Raw genomic sequence first — 19793 nt, forward strand, 5'->3', positions numbered from 1 at the left:
GCAGGTTTATGAACTATTACGGAAATATAAAGGGTGAAAAAGGTAAAGCTGACCAAAAGAGTTAAATCTCCACATACTATTGCTGATCCCTGAGAAAGTAGGCAGAAGAGTGAAGCGACATCCAAGACTCTATCATCTTCTTAGGAAATAGTTTGCTGGCCAAGTTTATAAAAAGAAACCAGAGTTCGGCTTCCTAAATCAAAAATCTGAGTGAATCCTTTTGCTGCAACAGCTGATCTTTATCCAAAGCAACTACCATCATCAACATCAGATTGGATATATTCAAAGCATAATTAAACAGGTCTGAAAAAAGTCTTAGAAATGAGAAGAAACAGGAGTCCTTTTATCTTAGATCCAGCATCCCTTAGTAACAGGCTATTCTAAGGAATCTGATGTCCCCATTTCATTACTCAGTCTATGCCTACCTTTAATAACTTTTCTTACTCATGGGTGATACAGTATTTTTATACAAGGTTTGTCTTTTGTAGAACTTGAAAAATTTATATGTTTAAAAAAAAGATCATAGGAATAGGAATTTCTTGCAAGATGCTGCTTTAAGGTTTAAATAATTTAGGCCTATGATAAATACAGCCAGAAACACTGCACATGAAAGTTACAAAAATTTTTTTTTTATTGTTTAGGAAGAAACTAATGTTGGAATCGTTCCTTCTACCAAAAAGTCATCAAAAACACGTATTCAGAACACTTGAGTCATTTAGGCACCAAGGATACTAGTGGGTATGAAAAGCAAGCCAACAACTTAGCTCCTGTAGATAGCTTCTATATCAGAATGACTTCTCATTTTTGGTTCAGGCTCTTCTGCTTTCTACAAGAGGCCACAGACACCCCCACGTTAAGATTCTTCCCATCTTTCTTACAGAAATTACCAACAGGATGTCAAGTACAAAAAAAAAACAAAAAACAAAAACCTGTAAATCCTACAGTCTGTAATACTGCCACTTTCCCATTCATTACCCGCCTTCAGTTAGTTGTTTAGTGTATTATTCATTCTTGTTCCTAATACTCCTCCTCCTCCTGCAGATAATCCACTGATGTTGCTGTAATCCACAAATACCATCAGTCACATCAGTTTGCGCTGCTGCTTTGAACGCTACTGCAAAAAACTCCAGCGTGCCACTTGGATTAGACCACGACGTTCAGGCGATGACTTCAGGGCAGCCACCTCACTGCTCGTTTAGGAGACGAAAATGCAAGCCCCATTAGCAGGTTTCTGACCAATTTATTAGACTTGCTCTCAGGGTATCTGAATACAGAAGAATTGGCAGCTCCCCCACTCCTGGAGTATCGACAGAGGTTAACGCTCACTTCTGATTATTTTAAATACACAAAAAGTAAACCCTGATTTTAATTCTGCAAAATCTGTAAAACTGCACCCAGGTCAAAAATATCTATAATAAAAGAGCACTCTAAGAACAATTAATTTGCTATTACGTGCTGATTTACCTGGAACAGAAAAGGACCTTAGCGTACAGATAAATATTTTAATTTACAAGTGAGGGGGAACAAAAAAAAATCGCCATGAAGCTTCAAGCACTATTTCTATGATTTTCATTAGATTCACTTGGCAGCAGCATGTTCTTACCGTGGAAACCAACCCCAAAAAAAAGTGAGGTAAGCAGAGATAACGGAAAAAGATAAGAGACATTTTTCTCCTCTTAGCTTACACACTCCGACCATAGAGGAGCTACTGCACATGCACGGCTCCCTTACTTAAAACTCCTCTGTACCACAACAGTGAGGAGAGATGCATTTAAGAAAATGTAATTATAAGACCACAAAGAACAAAAGAACTGACTAGAAGGCAAAGCTCTTACACCCGGTAATGCCTGTATTCGTGAAACAAAGGTTTCTGCGGGGCTCTCAAGTCAGGGCAGAACTGAACGTACAGTAAAAGCAGCACTGATGGAGCCATAACCACCACCAGCACACATACTCCCTGCAAAACGTGCACCAGCATCCAATAATTCCACGTTGATTAAAAAAATACATTAAAATGACTTGAAACTGTGAGCAGCTGTTTGTCACGCATTTTATTTTGAAACAGCGTTTTGTGAAGGTCCAGGCAGATTCTTTTTATTAGTCATTATGTGTCATTAAAAAGGAGAATTATTCTAGCAGTCCTCAAGAATTTTGCTGATTTTGAAGTATAGTTTCATTTAAAAAAAAAAAAAAAAAGAAAAAAAGAAGAAATTTATATAAGCAAACTTCTCAGAAAGTACTGAAATAGATTTCAGGAGGTTTTTCCCTTCCTTCCTCTTTGTAGAGGACAGAAAGGAGAATGTGTGTATTGGGTTTGTCTGAAAATTTGAAACCCAATTTGCAAAAGGTACTCCTGTTCAAATTCACCTGTTAATCAGCTGCAGCAGCGGGATGAACACATCTAGAAGCACTGCCCCAATTTGAAAACTACTGCCTTCAAAATAATTTGCTTACATATATAATTTATTTGCAGTGCCGTCAAGAGCAGCTCCAGTTCAGGCAGGCAGGCATACCTCGCTTTGCAGCCTTCTGGTAGGTATAATTTAGCAGTTTGAAGGGAGTCCTCTAACTAATTTTGAAATGTTAAGCACAACCTCTTGAAATCTAAAGGAAACAGTGAAGCAAAGATAATCAACACAAGTATTTCTTCCACAGCTGAGAATCATCCAACTCTAAATCAGCCCCACAAGAAAACTCTACTGCATTTTTACAGGAAAACTAGAAATTCAAGCACTCTAGAACAAATGGTCTGACTCTCTAAAAAGAATGACACTCTAAAGACACCCGACCAGCTAAAAATACAGTAAGTCTTCTGAAAATAGATGCCAGGCATCTTCACAGCACCCTGCCCTCCACCCTAACCCTACCCCCCCCTCCTCCCATGTTACTGTAAAAATTTAGGCGGTTTTTAGGGGCTGAGACTCTCACTGACTTCATTAGGATCCACAGATGTTCTTAAAATCTGTTACAAAAAAGAAAATCAAGTAATTAAAATATCTGAGTCTGTGTTTCGGTAACAAATGCTTCTACTGAAAACTAAATTAATTCTAAGGATGACTAAAAGCCCTAAAAATTAAGAGCATGAAGCCTGTCACTTTACTGTATTTATATTAAAGACTGAATCACCAAAATTAAAAGATTACTGAGAGTTTACGGGAAGAAGCCATTACTTACTCTTACCTAGAAAATATCACCTAACAAAACCAAGCCTCCCGCTGTCAAAGAACAACCATCCATTGATTGGAAGCATCATTTTATTCATTCCAAGATGCTACCATTTGAAAACATTTATTCCTGCATTACAAAACACAGAACTTAACTCACTCATCACTTGATAAAACCATCTAAATCTTTTTTAAAAGGGCTCTATATTAAAAAAAAAAAGAATTTCTAAGCACGCGGCCAGATGAACAGTAAGAACAGGCATGAAGGGTTAGCAATTTTATTCACCAGTATGGGAGGATTCACTAACAGTTGGGCAGATATACAACAGTCAGATCAGCTCTACAGTTTATTTTTATAAAGAAAAAATAGCAAGGTAGAGGGGAAGGGAAAAAAAAAAAAAAAGTTTCAGGGATTTGCTCCAGAAACAGCAAAGAGCAAGACCGAGGAAGTAGAAAGCCTGGCAGGGAGAACATGCCAGGTGGCAGAACATGCAGTGCAGGAGACACAGGGACATTAAAGGACCTCAGCAGCAAACCCCATTTTCTAGCAGGTAGAGGGACAGCAGGAAAAAACAACTGTCATTTCCAGCCATAGGAAAAATGGGTAAAAAACACGCCACTGTGCTCTGAACAGGGTGAGCTTAATCTTAATGCACAGTTCCCATGAAAATTACAGATTTTCAGAAGGACAGGTTACTTTTACATAAAAAAAGCGGCTAATACAAAAGCCTAAATTGACCTGCATCACCATTACTCATTTCCACTGGCGGAAACTGTATTTTCCTTACTCAAGGAGGGAGGGGATTTAAAAAAAAAAAAAAACAAAAAAACAAAAAAACGACACACACTGAAGTTATTCTTTTCCTTTTCCCTGAGAAAAAAAAGGGCAACTCTTGTTCTAAGTAAGTATTATTAGAAAACAGATAAGCACTGAAGTGAATTACAGTTTGACTGTATAAGCAAAGAACACCTTTAAAAGACTGCACAGCATCAGAACACTATAAACAATTAATGAAAAAGAAATAGTTGATTTCTGGGGGAAAAAAAAAAAAGGGCACTTGTTCTCACTAGCAGACTTTCTATTTTCTTTTTCAGTTCCTAGGTATGGCTTACATTACACAAACTCCCAGATTATCCAATATTTCTTTCAAAAGTGGTTTGCTGCAAGAATCACTCATCTTCATAATTAACACTATTCCCGTATTACAAGAAAAACAACGGGCAGATGCTTCAAAATAAGGCAGGTGGAAATGGAAAAACTGGGGCGGGGGGGGGGGGGGGGGGGGGGGGGGCGGGATTGAACAGGGCAGGTACCTGTTGAACGTGCTGCAAATCTGCTGAGCCTTTTTAAAGTTTAAGTTTAAAACCAGAGGAGGCTCCTGGGCAGCTGTAGCATCGCATGGCACCTGTGGCGACGTGCCGCGAGAAACGGCCACGCCATCGCGAAGGTACCAGAGAAGCCTCTTCTACTTAGTGTAATCGATTCGCAGGCATTAGGGCAGCGACAGCGTCCACATCTCTGCAGTTCAAACGCGTCATTATGCAAGATACAAAAAAACTGGATGGATCAAAGAAGAGGCAGGGCAGAGCCCTCCTTCCCTAAGCTGGCTCACCGGCTTTGTAAACTGTCTTTTTGTGGTCAAGTTGAGGGTAAAAGCTCCACCATGTGGGAGAAGCTCAGCACTAGCCCAGGTGAACGCAGGGTTTACTCTCTGGTGGATCCACAGAGCATCGCCCTCGCCCAGCACCACGCAACAGCCCAACCGCCGCGGCATCACAGCCAAGGCATTCCGGCCACGCGGAGACCTGGAGAAGGCTCCCTGCGGCTCAAAAGCTATGAACACCCCATGCTATTTGTTCATTAAATGGCACTGCAGTGGGTACCCCCGCAGCATTAATACCTGTCAATTACAAGAAGGAGGTAGCTCAGAGTAGCTCCTATGCCTTTGTGTTGTGAAAGAGTAACTTTTTCCAGGACCATGAATAATACTTGGTGCTCTATGACTGAAAACAGTGAATAATCGCAAAAAAAAAAAAAAAAAGGAACTGTTCCATGTTACAGTGAAGGGACAGCCTGCCAAAACAAACATATTATGGCTGCAAAGGAAAGTAATGTGTCTGTAATTTTAAACTCTGTCCACTTTAGTAGTTCAACAAGTTTTTCTCTCAGCCAAACAACCCAAGTGGTAACATACAGCACAAAAACTGCACGGACCGGACCGGTAACATGTATGTGTGCAGTGGTGGGGAGCAGCAGACAAGTCAAATAAAAAAATTCCCATCAAATCCCATGATAAATCTATCTTCACAAGCCCAATACAGTTATGCTACACAATATGCAATTAAATATATCTATCTATCTATCTATATATCTTAACAGGAATACTATCAAGTCTTTTATTCTGACAAGTAGTCCCATAATTCATCAGCAAGCCAAAAAAAGGAAAAGAAAATACATTGACTGAGCACAATATTACAAATAATATTACAAAACACTGACAAGGTCTCAGGATGGCATTTACACCAACAAGAGGGAGGAAGCATCAGAGCCTGCCTCAGAGCAACCCATTTTGAAAGCATACCTTGCAAGAAAATAATTGGGGAAAATATCTTTCCTTTCAGAATTTAAACATATTCACGACAAGTTTTTTTAAAAACAAGAGCCTAATCAGCATACAGGGACTGGGGTTTCAGCAGCGACTACTGATTTTGCAGGTGCTTTTCAGTAGCCCTGTTTGAGCAGCCACTCTGTTTATCCAGTTGATTAAGCACGTGTGGGGAAAAAACAGGCAGCGCTGGCTGCCAGGGCGTGCATTCCGCAGCCGTGCATTCGGCAGATGTGCATTCGGCAGCCGTGCATGTCGAACACGCTGCCTCACGTTGCCCAGCTCCAGGCAACTGGGAACTGACTCAAACCAAAGGCTGACCACCTCCCACCCTTGCTCCTTCAGCACACAAGCGGGACCATCAGGTGGGAGCCCAAGGGCCGCTGTGGGCAGCAAAAGTCACGAGACAGCACAACACAGAACGGTAATTCCTAAAAGGACACACTTGCCCTCCGCCAGCAACCCCACGAACACAGCACAACGAAGCGGTGCACGTGATCTGTTTTTAAGAAGGTGGCTAACAAAGATGTGGTAGACTGCACCCTGAAGGGGACAGCCAGGAGGAAGGCACCCAAGACCCCTGCCCAGGCCCCCCAGCCCCAGCCTGGGGCACGCAGCAGGTCACCCCCAGCTCCCCGGCACAGCCCCCGCCTGGCGCTTGGTGCCACCATGTCCCCCAGGCCAGGGGCTGCCACCCAGGGAGCGCTGCCAAGCCACAGCGGGCAGCTGCGGGTGACTCCCCAGCCCAGGGCGGGATACAACCCCCCACCCAGTGTGGGATACAACCCCGAGACCTGCTTGGCTCGATCCAGACACCGGCACCCAGTGCTCGCTCCCCCACCGCACGTGGGGCTCTCCAGGCTGCCAGGAGGTTGCCCGCGGACGATGGGACCCAGCTGTGAACAAGCCACCAAGAGTCGGTCACACGTGGCCAAGGGGTTGGCAGCCAAAAAGCCCTGCTTGGTGTGCGGAGCCACTGAGGTTCCCGGGCAGATCGGGACAGATTCAGAACGTTTGGAGAAGCCGACGAGAGTTTTCAACGCTGACATGACAAGCTGGCCAGGTGCCACCAACAGCAACGGCGGCTGGGGGATCGCACAGCACGGGCGAGCTGGGGGTGCGGAGGGGAGGCAGCCCAGCACCACACCACCGCTGAGCCCCCCCCAAGCCCCCCGACATGCCGAGTGGTGGCCAGCTACCCCTGCACAAAGCCACCCCAAAACAGCCCTCCCTTTCAAACCTTGTTCCTAGAGCCTGACCCAGGCGCTAAGTAGGTTGATTTCCAAGTTTTTCATATCCAGTTGGATATTCAGCAGCCTGGGTGGGAAGACGGGGAGGAGGGATAAAAATCAGCCTCTGTCATCGCTACCGAGAGCCAACTGGTGTACCCACGTAGCCAGTTGGCACTAGCCAGCCATATCTCCATTAATCTGAATTTATGCTAATTCTGTCACTCATCATTACCCGTCAGTCACTGCTGAACCAGCTCTCTGGGAAACACCCCAGTTAAGCTCTATCCTTACCAAGGAAGGATGAAAATAAATTTTAAGGACTCTTTTTTTTCTTAAATAAGGCTGAAACAGAACTTAAGTTCTTGAGGCGGGTAGAAAAGCACTGTATGAATGAACGTATCATGCGAGCACCAGCTCTTCCAGGGACAAGCCATCTTTTCAACACTAAGTTAAACATTTTTAAATGCCCATAAGCTAGGGCTGATCTTACCAAACATATTGCTCCCAACCTGCCTGTTGCAAGACTCGCCTACTCCTAGTGTCAAGCCACCTCAGCTGACCAAACCAGGACCAATGTTAACTTTGAGCTGGGTCGCACTCCCAGCTCAAATCAGCTAATGGCACTGCATCATCCACGTACGCTTTAGGTGTCTTTGTTTTCAAAGTGCAAAAGATCGTTTGACAAAAGCTTTCACAAAGTCACACTCAATTTTAGATTCCCTTTAACCTCCACATGCCTCCTGTGAGTTCCTTCAAGGCATGAGTGCCCAACTGCCCCCACCGTAACACATCGCCTTCCACAACATCCCACCCACCCTTAACACTTTTTACCTGACCAACAAGGAACACTTATGTACCACTTTACTCTTGGTGTGCTTACAAACATGGAGAGTCAACAACTCATCAACAAAGGCAGAACTACCCTGCTCCAAAGCTGCTGACAAATGGGCCAGACCTCTCGTGACCAGCAGAAAGGCCTTCTCCTGCCTCATTCCAGAGCTGGTGGTGATGGACCTGCTTCATCGTAAGGGTACTACTCGTCAGACTTTCCTTCCCATTTAGTAAAACCTGAACTCCTCTGTGTTAAAAATATAACTTTTATCAAGAACGTTAACTGAAGCATTGATGAAACTTATGGGGAAAAAGCCTGCAAAACATAAACCATTTACATGTACAAAAAACCTGTGCGACTATTTGGATAAAATGCTAATGCCTCCATGCAAATGGACTAGGAAGCATTCAGAGATGCATAAATCTATTTTATGTCTCATCTCAGGAATTATCATTATGTCAGTATCTGCAGTGGAGCTGAAATGAACTCAAGAGACGCACAATGTGTCGAAGTCACCGGCAGTACTTCCTATCGCAGTGAAATATTCGTTTCAGGTTTGACATCTAAATACTGACTTACACTGATCACGCATAACTGTCAGATGTCTGATGATCCCAGAACAAGGCAATATATCCATAATCCTTCATGTCAGCGGCCCATAAGTTTTGGATTCAAAATACCAAGTGCTAGGGCATATTTTATTTATATGCTCAATGGCTATAGCGCATAATCTTGTCATTGTTCAAACTGCTTAATCCGTCTCAGCATTTAAAATTAAGTTGAAAAGAACCACTAGTGCTTTTAACTGTCCTTAAATTACATTAATTGCGTTGTTAAGCACTTTAACAACCTTATGAAGGAACCTAACTAAATCACTGCTCAAAAGTAAGTCTATAACTTCCACGCACAGAACGGAGCTGTCGATATCCCCCAACTGCAGAACGAGGATCTCCCACACACCGGCCGATCAGAAGCAAATCACAGCAGAGGCTACTTTTACTATTTGCCCAGGCAATGAGCTATGTCAACACCAGCCACTGTAGCACCAACATACTGTATGCATGGAGAAGCACGGAGAGCACCGAAGTTATACTGTCATGATTCTATTTACGCCCTGTCCTGCGAGCAGGCAACCGATGTCATACGCCTGCATACAACAGAAACAAATTCACAACCTAGAAATTTCTGCTGGCGAGGGATCAACAGGCTGTAATGAGTACTGAAAACAAACTAGCCAGCCTTTAGCCAGAGCTCACTCATCTCTGCTTGAACTATTACACTCGGCTGAAACTTCGCCGCTTCAGCTGCAAAGATGTCATTGCCAGCGTCAGCAACAAACCCCCGCAAAGCCAGGGTCGGTGACCAGTATCTTCAGATTTTTAGACCTACAAATTCCCTTTCTGGCATCTGCTTTCCACATCTCGTGTAACTGAAGAATACGTACAGGTGTGGTGGTCAAACAGCTTGACAGAAATATTCTTGTGCATTATAAATAAGCATGCCTGTACCGACACGCAGAACACTCGAACTTGCACAAAACGGCAGCATTTTGCTGACAATCCTTATAGCAACAACAGGCAGAAGTTGAACTAAATACAGTTCAGATCATTTTAAGAATAGCAGTTATACATCCAGAGATACCTGATATACCCAGAAGAAACAATGGAACGAAATAAAGAAATGTGAAGGTTTCAAGCCATCTGTATATATCTGTACCGGGTATCAAACCATCTGCATTATATTCTTAGATCAGCTAAAGCAAACCACTGGCACCAGTGCCAAGCTTGGCAACAGAGATGATTTGGACCGCCACCAACGAGGATGAGCTACCATGCCTTTTAGAATAAATTTTGTAGCAAACACCAAAAGGGTTGATCAACACAGATTATCACAGCTACAACAAGCCAACTAGTTTAAAAAACAGTATCTGCCATCCCACAGGATTTGATTTTATACTCGCACGGTAACACTCTATGCCTAAAAAAAGAAATTAAAACTTCTTGCTATCCCTGTCCCACAGGGAAATGGCTCAAACCGCTCCCAAGGGTTTTGTACAGCGGGACGAAGCTCCTGCACATGGTGCCACCGAGCCCAGTGCCTCGCACCAGCTTGTGCATCCAGGTGGACCAAAACGCAGCAGCGCACGGGTGACGTGGGCAGCCAGGCGACCAACTGAAGCCTCAGTAGCATTTTGTGAGGCACACGTGCCTCCTGGGAAGGTCTCCCAGTCTGCTGTGGGACAAGGCTTGGCTTCCTTCATCTCCGGCACAGAAGAGGCCAGCAGCACCAGGCGACCCACGCTCCTTTACTCTGCTCCGACTCCAGCCTCCATCATTCCGCAGCACCCTGCTTCTCCCGGGAAATTCCATCTATCCTTTGAAGTCTAGCCTAAATTTCAAAGGCAAAAATACCAAAATATCCTTGAGGATAAAGGTGCTGATGTAAAGAACATTGACTAACCCCAGTAATTTTATTTTCATATTTTAAAAGGGCCCCAAAATAACTATTCACCACCTTTTCCTCTGCTTGAGATTCTGAGAACAACCCGCCTACCAAAAAGTCTTATTCTCTTAGCGCTAAGGATTTTGCATGGGTGGAACTCTTTAGCTAAAAGTGATGATAAATAACACCTCCTCAATCCTGCAATCTCCAGAAACAGTTTACAAGAATTAATATACTAAGTTGATTTGCAATGTCGAACAAGAACGCCCCAGCCCTCTGAGGTCCACCCGAACTAGGCCAGGTGAGGCATCGAGATGGAGGTAGCACAACACAAACCTCAACTCTCTCACTTATCTTCTATCCTCTGTACCTTCGCTGTCACAAAGAGTGCATACCCCCTCCATATGTTTCATGCCTGCAGAATTCCCAAACGTAGCATAACGTCACCACAACAGAACGTACCGGCAAGTCACCCATCACCCATCACCCCCCCGACAGCTTCGCAGGACCCTCCACGATCCTGGGAAGTACAAGATCAGCCCCAAGCTGAAGGTACAAACCTGTGATGCCAGATATATTTTTTTTTTCAGTATTCACACAGCACTTAGGTGTTAAATCAGCAACATTAAGAGCGTTTGTTCAACCTTTTGTACGGTTTATACACAAACCATGTGAACTGATAAAAAACAGTGTCTAGAAGCAGCAAGAACTTTCCTGCACGTTCTTCCCCACTATAAACCTGCCATACCAAGAAGAGGCCCCCACATACCTCCCATCTGTGAAATAGGTAGAACATAATTTATTTTCAAAAACTTATGCACTTAATGCAGAGCACCTTCTGAAGTCTCAAATTAAAGGTATTGAAAAACAGCAGAATAATCTCCTTTCCCCAATAAAACATATTCGCACTTTAAACTATGCATATTGTTTAACTCTGTTAGGAATCCTATTATGAGAAACTTATTTTATGAGTCTGCCAAAAAGGATGGTTACCAGAAGCGTAATCACAGTAAGCAATAAAGGCTGACATGGAGTATATTTCTAAGCAATTATAGCAGGTGTTTTAAAGGCATAAAGCTACAGAGTTATAAATCTATTTAGACTCACAGACATGGAAAAAGTAAAAGGCTACCAGAAGGTTCAAACCCTCACAGCAGCTGAATATTGTTCCCCTTCCCCTGCAGACTGCAGCAGCTACGCAGCCATCCGCTATCAATTTCTGCAAGTCAAAAGAATACAATATTAAGCACTGAGGTACAACGACCGTTGAAAAATGAATGAGGAGCCTTCAAAGGAGGATGCAGCACAGATAGATAGATATATATATGTATATATATGCTACAGAGTTCAGAAAAATACTGCCACTTCAGGATTGCTAGAACTGTTTTAAAAATACCCTTTTCAATCTAATGAAGTCAAGTTGCATGTAATATCTCAGACTGGATGAAGACATTTTAAATCAAGAGTCCGATATGGGGGAGCGTCTATCAAAAGTAAAGCACTCTGGAAGTACAGCACTGTGGATGTGACAAGTCCTGTTCAGCCCTTACAAAAACTTGTACACGAAACCTCTCTGCAACACAGAACTGGTGGAAGAAATTCAGGGAGAGCTGACTTGCCAATGTAACACGTAACTTTACAGAACAATTGCCAGTTATCAAAATTGCATAAGCCAAGAGACAACACCAGCTATAAATATGACTACCAGCTATTCCACACAACCCAAAAGCGTCCTGCCAAGCCCTCCTTCATGTTCTCTCTCACACAGACAAAGGCCTCAAAGCCATGGGACATCTGCCAGGGAAACAAATGAAGTTAAAAAACCAGAAGAACATGAACATGTACTAACCTAAACTTGCGTGTTCTTTCTTCCCAATTCCTCCCCCAACACCTCCCCCTACAAAGAAGTCGTCTCAGTTTACTGTACTCTTTTTCCTTCTCCCAACCAGTCTTAACTCTTGGACCCATGTTTTAAAGTTTCCCTACCTTTGAAAAAATAATGTTCAGCTCTTAAATGTTTTGCCAGATCTGGACCACACCCTGCCCTCTCCCAAAATCTTGGTTGTTTGTCTCCTATTGCACATAATCAATTATAGCACTTTCAGGTTTGTATTTTGCATGGTGGGAGCTGATCCAGAAAGGAGATTGTGCTTGTGTGAGCTTGTGTGTTTACACAAACATACACACACACACACACCTTTAGAGCATTGTTTTGTTTCTACTGAACTTTAAGGGATTTTCCTGAAACCGAGTTTTTCACTTGTAAGCAGATAGCACTCGATAGAACAAAAGTATCTGAAAAAATTCCACTTACCGGGTCATGCTAATCACTTAAAACATGAAAAGAAAAAGCAAAATCTCTGTCATTCTATCACCATAAGAACTGGGTATCAATCGTAAGCGGTAACTATGGAAAAACGCACAGACACCCAGCAGGAATCTTCAGTTCCACTATACGTTTCGCTCGCCCCGTTCTGATACCCGGATTCAGTGTCAGCCACCAGCTCTGACGTTTGACAAAAAAGGGACAGGGCAGATTGCCCACCAGCCGCATCATGTGCTGCCAAGTGAGAAATACAAGCTTGGAAACAGTCTCGAGATTCCAGCCAGGACAGCGAGGCTGGAAGCATCACACAAGTGACATAACGAAGCATGGTGGGGAGAGGCTGCAGGGGACGTGGGAAGTTATTGCATGAAATAACTCCGTCAGGCATGCAAAGGAGCTGTTTTCAGTACTGAGCAAGACAACTTCATCATTTAGGATTACCAAGAAATAACTGCAGTTTTCTTCCTTCTGATTTTTCCTTTTTTTTTTCCACTAAGCCTGACTGCAAAATCCCCTGAACTACCTGAACCTGAGTTTTCCAACATCGTTTTACTTTCCTGTGAGAGTCCTGCTCCTAATTTTTCTTTATCAGCTACTGCAAAGCAACAGCCATCAGCTCTCACCCAGGATCACCCTGAGCCTAGTTCACAACTTAGGACTCCTACAACACTTAAAAAGAAAGTTTACATCCTATGAAAGACCAGAATCATCTTGTTAATTTGTTCGTTAGCTAGCATAACAGTGTGAACACCACATGTAGACAACTAGTCCATTTATCTTCAGTTTTCAGAAGACAGACATTTTATCAGCACATCTGTTAACACCTCCCTTCAGAAAATACATTTCACCTGCCAGCAAACAAACAGCGAAATAATGTGTCATATCTGGAAAACGAGGGAAAGAGAGAATCAGGATTAGCTTCAGAGTGCTGTAAAAAAATAACAATCATCAAATGCTGGAACAGGCGATGCTTCAGCCCTGCGCCCGCAATCTTGCGCTTACTTTTGTTACTCTGCAATACCTACGCGCGCCGTCATGTTACACAGAGATTCTCCCCAGTGCTGCTGTTGAATAACCAAAGAAACATGGTGGTGACAAACCCGGCTTGCGAGGGGGATGGCTGGTGGGAAAGAAGGCATCTCACACAGGCTGTGCTACAGCCGGATGATCCCAAAAGGCAAGTCAGCTACAAGGTGGGAAAGGAAACCAGAGCACCCAGCGGAGGTGGCGCTCCTTGTCCAAACCCTTCTCGAGTCAAGCAGCACCCCTGCGACCGACTTTACCCGCTCATGTAAATGACAAGGAAAAAAAATGCAACATTCTGTTATCTTTCTGTTTAACTTTACATTGCAGCTGCTAGGCGGGTTCTCCGTTTCAAATGCAGGAGCACAGGAGAAGGAACTTTGACCAGCAAACTACACAGGAGCACTTTGGAGTGAGGCTTCCAAGATGCTGAAAACATTTTTAGTGAAGTCCATAAACTGTAGTTCTAATTAAGGATTAAATTTGGAGACTAAACACCTCTTTATTTGAGGGCAGGGAGGCTTAAATCTTTTTGTATTAATGCTAAGCTATATCATCCGATATTTTTGCTGTGACCAACCTATAAAACCTGTCAGCTTCACTCAGTTTACACAGGGCTCTAATTATGTTTAACTAGAATCTGAATGATCTAATTACTTAACATCTTACAGCACAAACTACTGAGGACATCTGGTTGAGCAACTGGCAAAGGAGTCAGAGAAATAAAATGACTGTTCTGTACCCTGCTCAGGACCCCTGCAAACAGCTCTCCCACCAGACAGGCTCATTTTTCCATCCCACCTGAAGGTTCTGCCAACGGGAAAGCAGCACTGGGAGAACAAATCATCCACCGGTTCAAAGAGAGTAGCTGGGTGAAGAAAAACTCTGAGTGCCACAGGTAGGATGCCGGGACTTTGAAGAAGTTTTTCATCTGGCTTTGTTCTTCGTCAGGTGGAAACCCAGATTGTTCTCTTGCATCTCTGGGGTCTTTCTCCCAGGCTTCTTCAGAAGCTGAGAAATGGAGGATCGTCACAAGCTCTGAAATGCTAAAACTGATGTTCAGGTTGGCTACATCGGTGCCAGAAGGATGCCCCTGCACCTGCAAGCCTTGAAAGATTTTAAAACTTTTTAACCATTGCAATGGTGTAAGGGAGCAGATTTTAGCCAAACCAGGGAAAACCACTGGGGCACCGTTAGGTCAGTCATACTGGGAGCACTAAGGTTAAACTGGAAAGAAGCTGTGTGAGCTGAAGGATGGGGCTTGGCCATGCAGCACTTGGCTTAAATGGTTTCCGTAAGGTCAGTCTTGGTCAGCCTTTCCCCCGGCCTGGCTGTGGGCCAGGGTTGAACCATGCTACACACCCCCAAGGGCTCTTCAAAGAAAAAGGTGCCCGAAACACTGGGAACTGCTGCCGTGCCCCGTACCATGTGGCCGTGCCCCCTTTTGATCTCCTCTCCCTGCACCCACCACACGCCATACCCAACAGCTTACCCTGATACGGTCAAAGGAGAAATGAAACCTAAAGGTTCGGGTTAAAAACCCAGTTAAAGCTGCCGTTTTCCGTCTCTCTTCTTCCTTCCCGAACAGATGGAAACCAGCAATAACCATCTGCGTAAAGCGGCAGTAACTGTAAAGCACAGTAATTCCACAAAAATACACTAACGAGGTCAGTTAAGTGTTTCTCTTAATTGTCTATTGCCCGTGACCTTTTTCAAAGATTGCAGATGAAAAACAAAACCAAAACAACTTGTGAAAGATCCTTTGGCACCTTTGACAGCAGCCGGGTTTGATCCTGCATGGTGGGGAAATGCCAGTTTGGGAATAACGTTCTGCCTTCCCAGATTGCCCCCCCCCCCCCCCCCCCCCCGTGCCGGAGCACCCCTCGCTCCCCTGGGCAGAACGAGGTAGACCATCCAGCCGCCCTCTTCCACCCCAAAACGTGGTTCAAGCCCTGAACCAGCAGTAAAACTAAACCATTCCGGTACATGCGATGCAGCAAATGTTTTGGAATCCTTCATGATCAAAGCTACTCTATTAATAAACTTATATTTTTATATTCCTTGCAGCTGAAAAATCCAATTAAAACATTACAGTGACCTTTTAGCAGGGAACTAACTACTGTCACCGGGAGGATGAAGTATCAGAAGACACCCTAAGCAGGGTTCCAGCAAAAATGGCACAGATACTGAAAGATACTGTTACAGTTGTTATACTTCAGTCACCGGGGTGGTAAAGGATGGCCTAATTCAATAGGAAGATCTGAGAAGCTTTTATTAGGTCTCCAAACTAGTGTAACTGACAGTTAAACAAACAAAGTGTCATGCCTTAAGTCAGCATTTAGAAGGTAAATTTATAATGAAGAGCTGACAATCAAGAAGCCGTACAAAGAGGCTGCTGCCAACCGACAACTTTAACAAAAAAAAAAAAAAAAAGAACAAACCCTAGCTGTAGAATGAAAATTTCTTACCACTGAAATTAACTTCACAATTGGTTGGTAAAATTATTATAGCAAATAAATAGGGCGTAAAAACACCGTGATATATGACTACATTTTGCTGTGACATATCTAGAAGCAAACAAGATAAAGAGCAGTGAATGCCCAAAAACAATAGAAGTAGGTGTGTTTTTTTTCAAACTAGGCATGCCTGCTAGCTTACCAGCTTCCACTTAATCTGTCTGTACGAAACCAAAGTTCACTTTGAAAATGAAAAATAACACACGTACCCAACATTTCCTGACACCGGGAGCTTACACATTTGTTCAGGCACTCCAGAAGAAAGCCTGCAGCGCCAAACGCCTGCCTGCCGTCACCTTTCACCAGCAAGGGTCCCGCATGGCATCGGGAGCTGCAGGACTGTGGGACCGGAGCACAGACAGCACCTTTTAGGACATCGGGAGAACTTGCACTGCCATGAGCAAGCAGCGCCCAGCGCCCACTGTACCCCCAAACTAACTTTTTAGCTCTCGCAGTAAAGTTAATTTTCAAAAAGGTGGCACGTATGTATGCTCTGGAGCATAGCGACCACTTTCTAAGATCCTGAAAACAAACTGAACTACTACATTCTTCTTCTAATCCTAGTTAAAGTAGGTTTTCACAGTTCCAATTTTAGACTTCAAGTTCTATTTACAGGTCAGAAAATCCCAGATAGTGACATTAATCAAGTTTTACTTAGCTTGGCACATTAAAGAAGGAACTATTCTCAGGATATGCCAGAATGTCTCAGATACTAACAGATTTTTATTTGCTATCTAAAACAAGCTGATCATGGCACAGTGTGTGCACCCTTTTAATCATCCGTGCTGTATTTAAAATACCACCCCAAGAAAAAAAAAATAAAAAATAAAAACCAAAACCCACACAGTTCTAGTATCACAAGTTGATGGCATGGAGCACAGCAAAGGGCTCAGGAAGAGAGAAACGGGTATCGGAAGTGGCACAGGAGCCAGCAGCTTTGCAGTACAGCTTTCCCATCATGGCACTGACCAAAGCTCTGCCTGCACATCCCTAAAAAGCCTGAAAATAGCTCCTCCTCGCGAGCACAGAAACGGCGAACGAGGTTCTACACATAAAACCCAGAGCATGGCTTTGTGAGACAATTTGACTTGATTCAAATCCTGATCTTAAAAAAAAAAAAAAAAAAAAAAGGGAAACAATCTCCAGTCCTGCAGGGGTTAAGGACTGTCAGTAACGCAGCACCCACGGGGTCTCGCAGGATCAGAAAACTTTCTTGGTTAGGAAAACACAGAAAATAAATTCTCACAGCCCGATTCTTCCCTCCTGACTGTCGCACCTAACACTTCTTGCCTCCTGTGCAGCAAGAGCACAGCAGCCCCCCGAGTTTACCCCACCAAGCCACAAGTATCAACTCACTTTTGAAAGGAATGAAAAAACCATATTCTGTGTTCAAGCAGTAACTGTGAGTATAAAGTACATTTACTTGAGAATATGGGCAGGGTGTTGTGAACGGCAGTGGAGAGGTGAGCTGAAGACACAACATTTAGCACACTGCCCTTTTCCAAAGAATTTCGATAGCACAACTCCATGCCAAAGAAAACGTGTAGAAACCTATAAGCAAAAGAAAACTAGAGCTCCTGAAACAGACAGGACAGAGCTGGAAGAAGGGAACAGACAGGACAGAGCTGGAAGAAGGGAAGGGAGGACCGACTGGTGTAGTCACAACTTTTTTCTTTTCTATTTTTTTAAGTCTATGAAACACTTCTTGCACTCACAGAAAAAAAACTCAGGTTACAATGGCGTAAGCAACTCGGCACAGAGGTCCCTCCACAGAAAATCAGTTGCAAGACTTCAGCGGCTCCTTGTTTGTAAATGTTTAATATTATCCCATCTCCACAATTAATATTAGAAAAGCAGCTATGCTCATACCAGACATACCAAACCAAAGTTAAGTACTATCAAAATTAACACATGCATGCAGCAGAAAAATAGATACGTAGTTTGCTGACAAAATTAACATTATCATATTTCAGCTCATAGACAAAGGGTACGTTTTATTTATGCCTGAAAATGAAGCAGACATCTTTAAGTGATAAGATGATACAAATTTACTTTGACATGCACATGCAATAAAATGTGTAAATACCCAATAAAAATAAGATGAAAAATAATTACAGACAAAACACAAGTATAAATGTTATTGAGCTATTCTGACAACATTTGTATTACACATCAATGAAACAACAAAAAAAAGAATTAAGTTGATTAGAAACATGAGATAAAGGAAGAAACTGAGAAGCCGCTGGACTAGCACGCAGAGATTCATCTCTATTCATAACTTAACCGTGAGCCGGGTTAGAAAAGGCAGCTCCTTCCCACCCAAGCTCAGAAGACTACGACTACGCATGTGTTGAAAATTAAGCACATGCAATAATGCTTACTGGGTCAGGGCCCTTGTGTTGTGCTAAACAGGGATAAAGCTTATTCACCTTTGCAAAGTTCACCGAGCTGAGCACACCAGACCTGCTCACAGCGCTGGTGGGCAGGAGCGGTGACGGAGCAGCACCTCTCCAGCCTCATAGCTATTCAGGAGGCAAACCCATGCAGAATGAGTAGGCGATCAATATTTCTGATGGCACAAGTAGACATCTAAATCATAACCTCTAACCCCGCTGACAGTTTTAGCAGGCTATCGATGCTTAAGACTAAAAAACTTGAAGAATTTGAATGGAAGCTGCTGTATGAAAAAGTTTCAAGCCACACCATCATACATCTTGGGTGAATAAAGAACCTCAGCCTGCAGGTCTAACACCTTACATAAAATCTGCACTGAACATATGCCTCTCCTTCGCCATTCGGGGGGCTTGCACGCTGCCATGCACAGTCCTTACAGCCTGGATAAAAGCCCTGCTGGCCACTGAGGATCCTCCTCCACCTGGAGCGCAGAGGCCAGCCCGTCCTGAAGCAGGGAGCTGGTTCAAACCTACCGCTGCAGCTAGCTCAGGACTACGATGCAACCACAAACTGCTGAGTATGCAATCCAACACTCCTATCGCTGGGTGCCTATAATGTAAATGGGAAGCAACCTTTAATGTACAGAGAAATCTGAAGGGAAACCTGATAAATCGCACGTCTTGCCTTCAAACAGTACCCCACGGAGGTATATTTTAAAAGTAAGAGTGTGTGCATGTACGAGTAACCCCAGACCATAACTTTTTCACCATTTGCAGGGAACTTTTTCTGCCAGTGATGTGGTACCAACCATCACCAGGACACTCAACCGCTCAGCTCTTTTCCCATGTTCATTTCTGTGGACACGGCTTCCAGCAACAAGCCTGAAAAGTACCTACAAATCAACAGTAGCATATCCTCCACTTAATCCATTTAAAAACAAAGCTAACAAAGGTGTAGAAAATGGAGCAACTAAGTCTTATTTATCCACCATACAGAGCTAAGTAGTAGCAAAAAGGAACAGTAAGTGCTAACTCACAATCTTGTATCTCAAAGTGCTCTCAAAGAGGGGTTGGAAGCGCTATCAGTGTTTCCCAGATGGAGAAGCAAACCAGCAGAGGCCAAGCAGACCCGTGGCAGAGCTGAGAACAGGCATGCTTCAACTGCTAACCACACAACTCAAATTCCCAACTTACTTCAAAGTTACTACTACCTAGCCACTGTCGCTCAAACGGCATCCGAACCAATGAAAGGCTCCGTA

The 19793-nt window shown here is 43.6% G+C and overlaps 1 protein-coding gene across 8 annotated transcripts in view; it reads right to left on the reverse strand.

Annotated features, from left to right (window-relative positions):
- The window catches only part of CUX1 (cut like homeobox 1), a 281378-nt gene that overhangs the window by 253495 nt on the left and 8090 nt on the right, over window positions 1–19793 (reverse strand). The gene's annotated exons all lie outside the window — the stretch shown is intronic.

Source organism: Falco biarmicus, chromosome 1 (genome assembly GCF_023638135.1).
Source record: "Falco biarmicus isolate bFalBia1 chromosome 1, bFalBia1.pri, whole genome shotgun sequence".
Taxonomy (NCBI): Eukaryota; Metazoa; Chordata; class Aves; order Falconiformes; family Falconidae; genus Falco; species Falco biarmicus.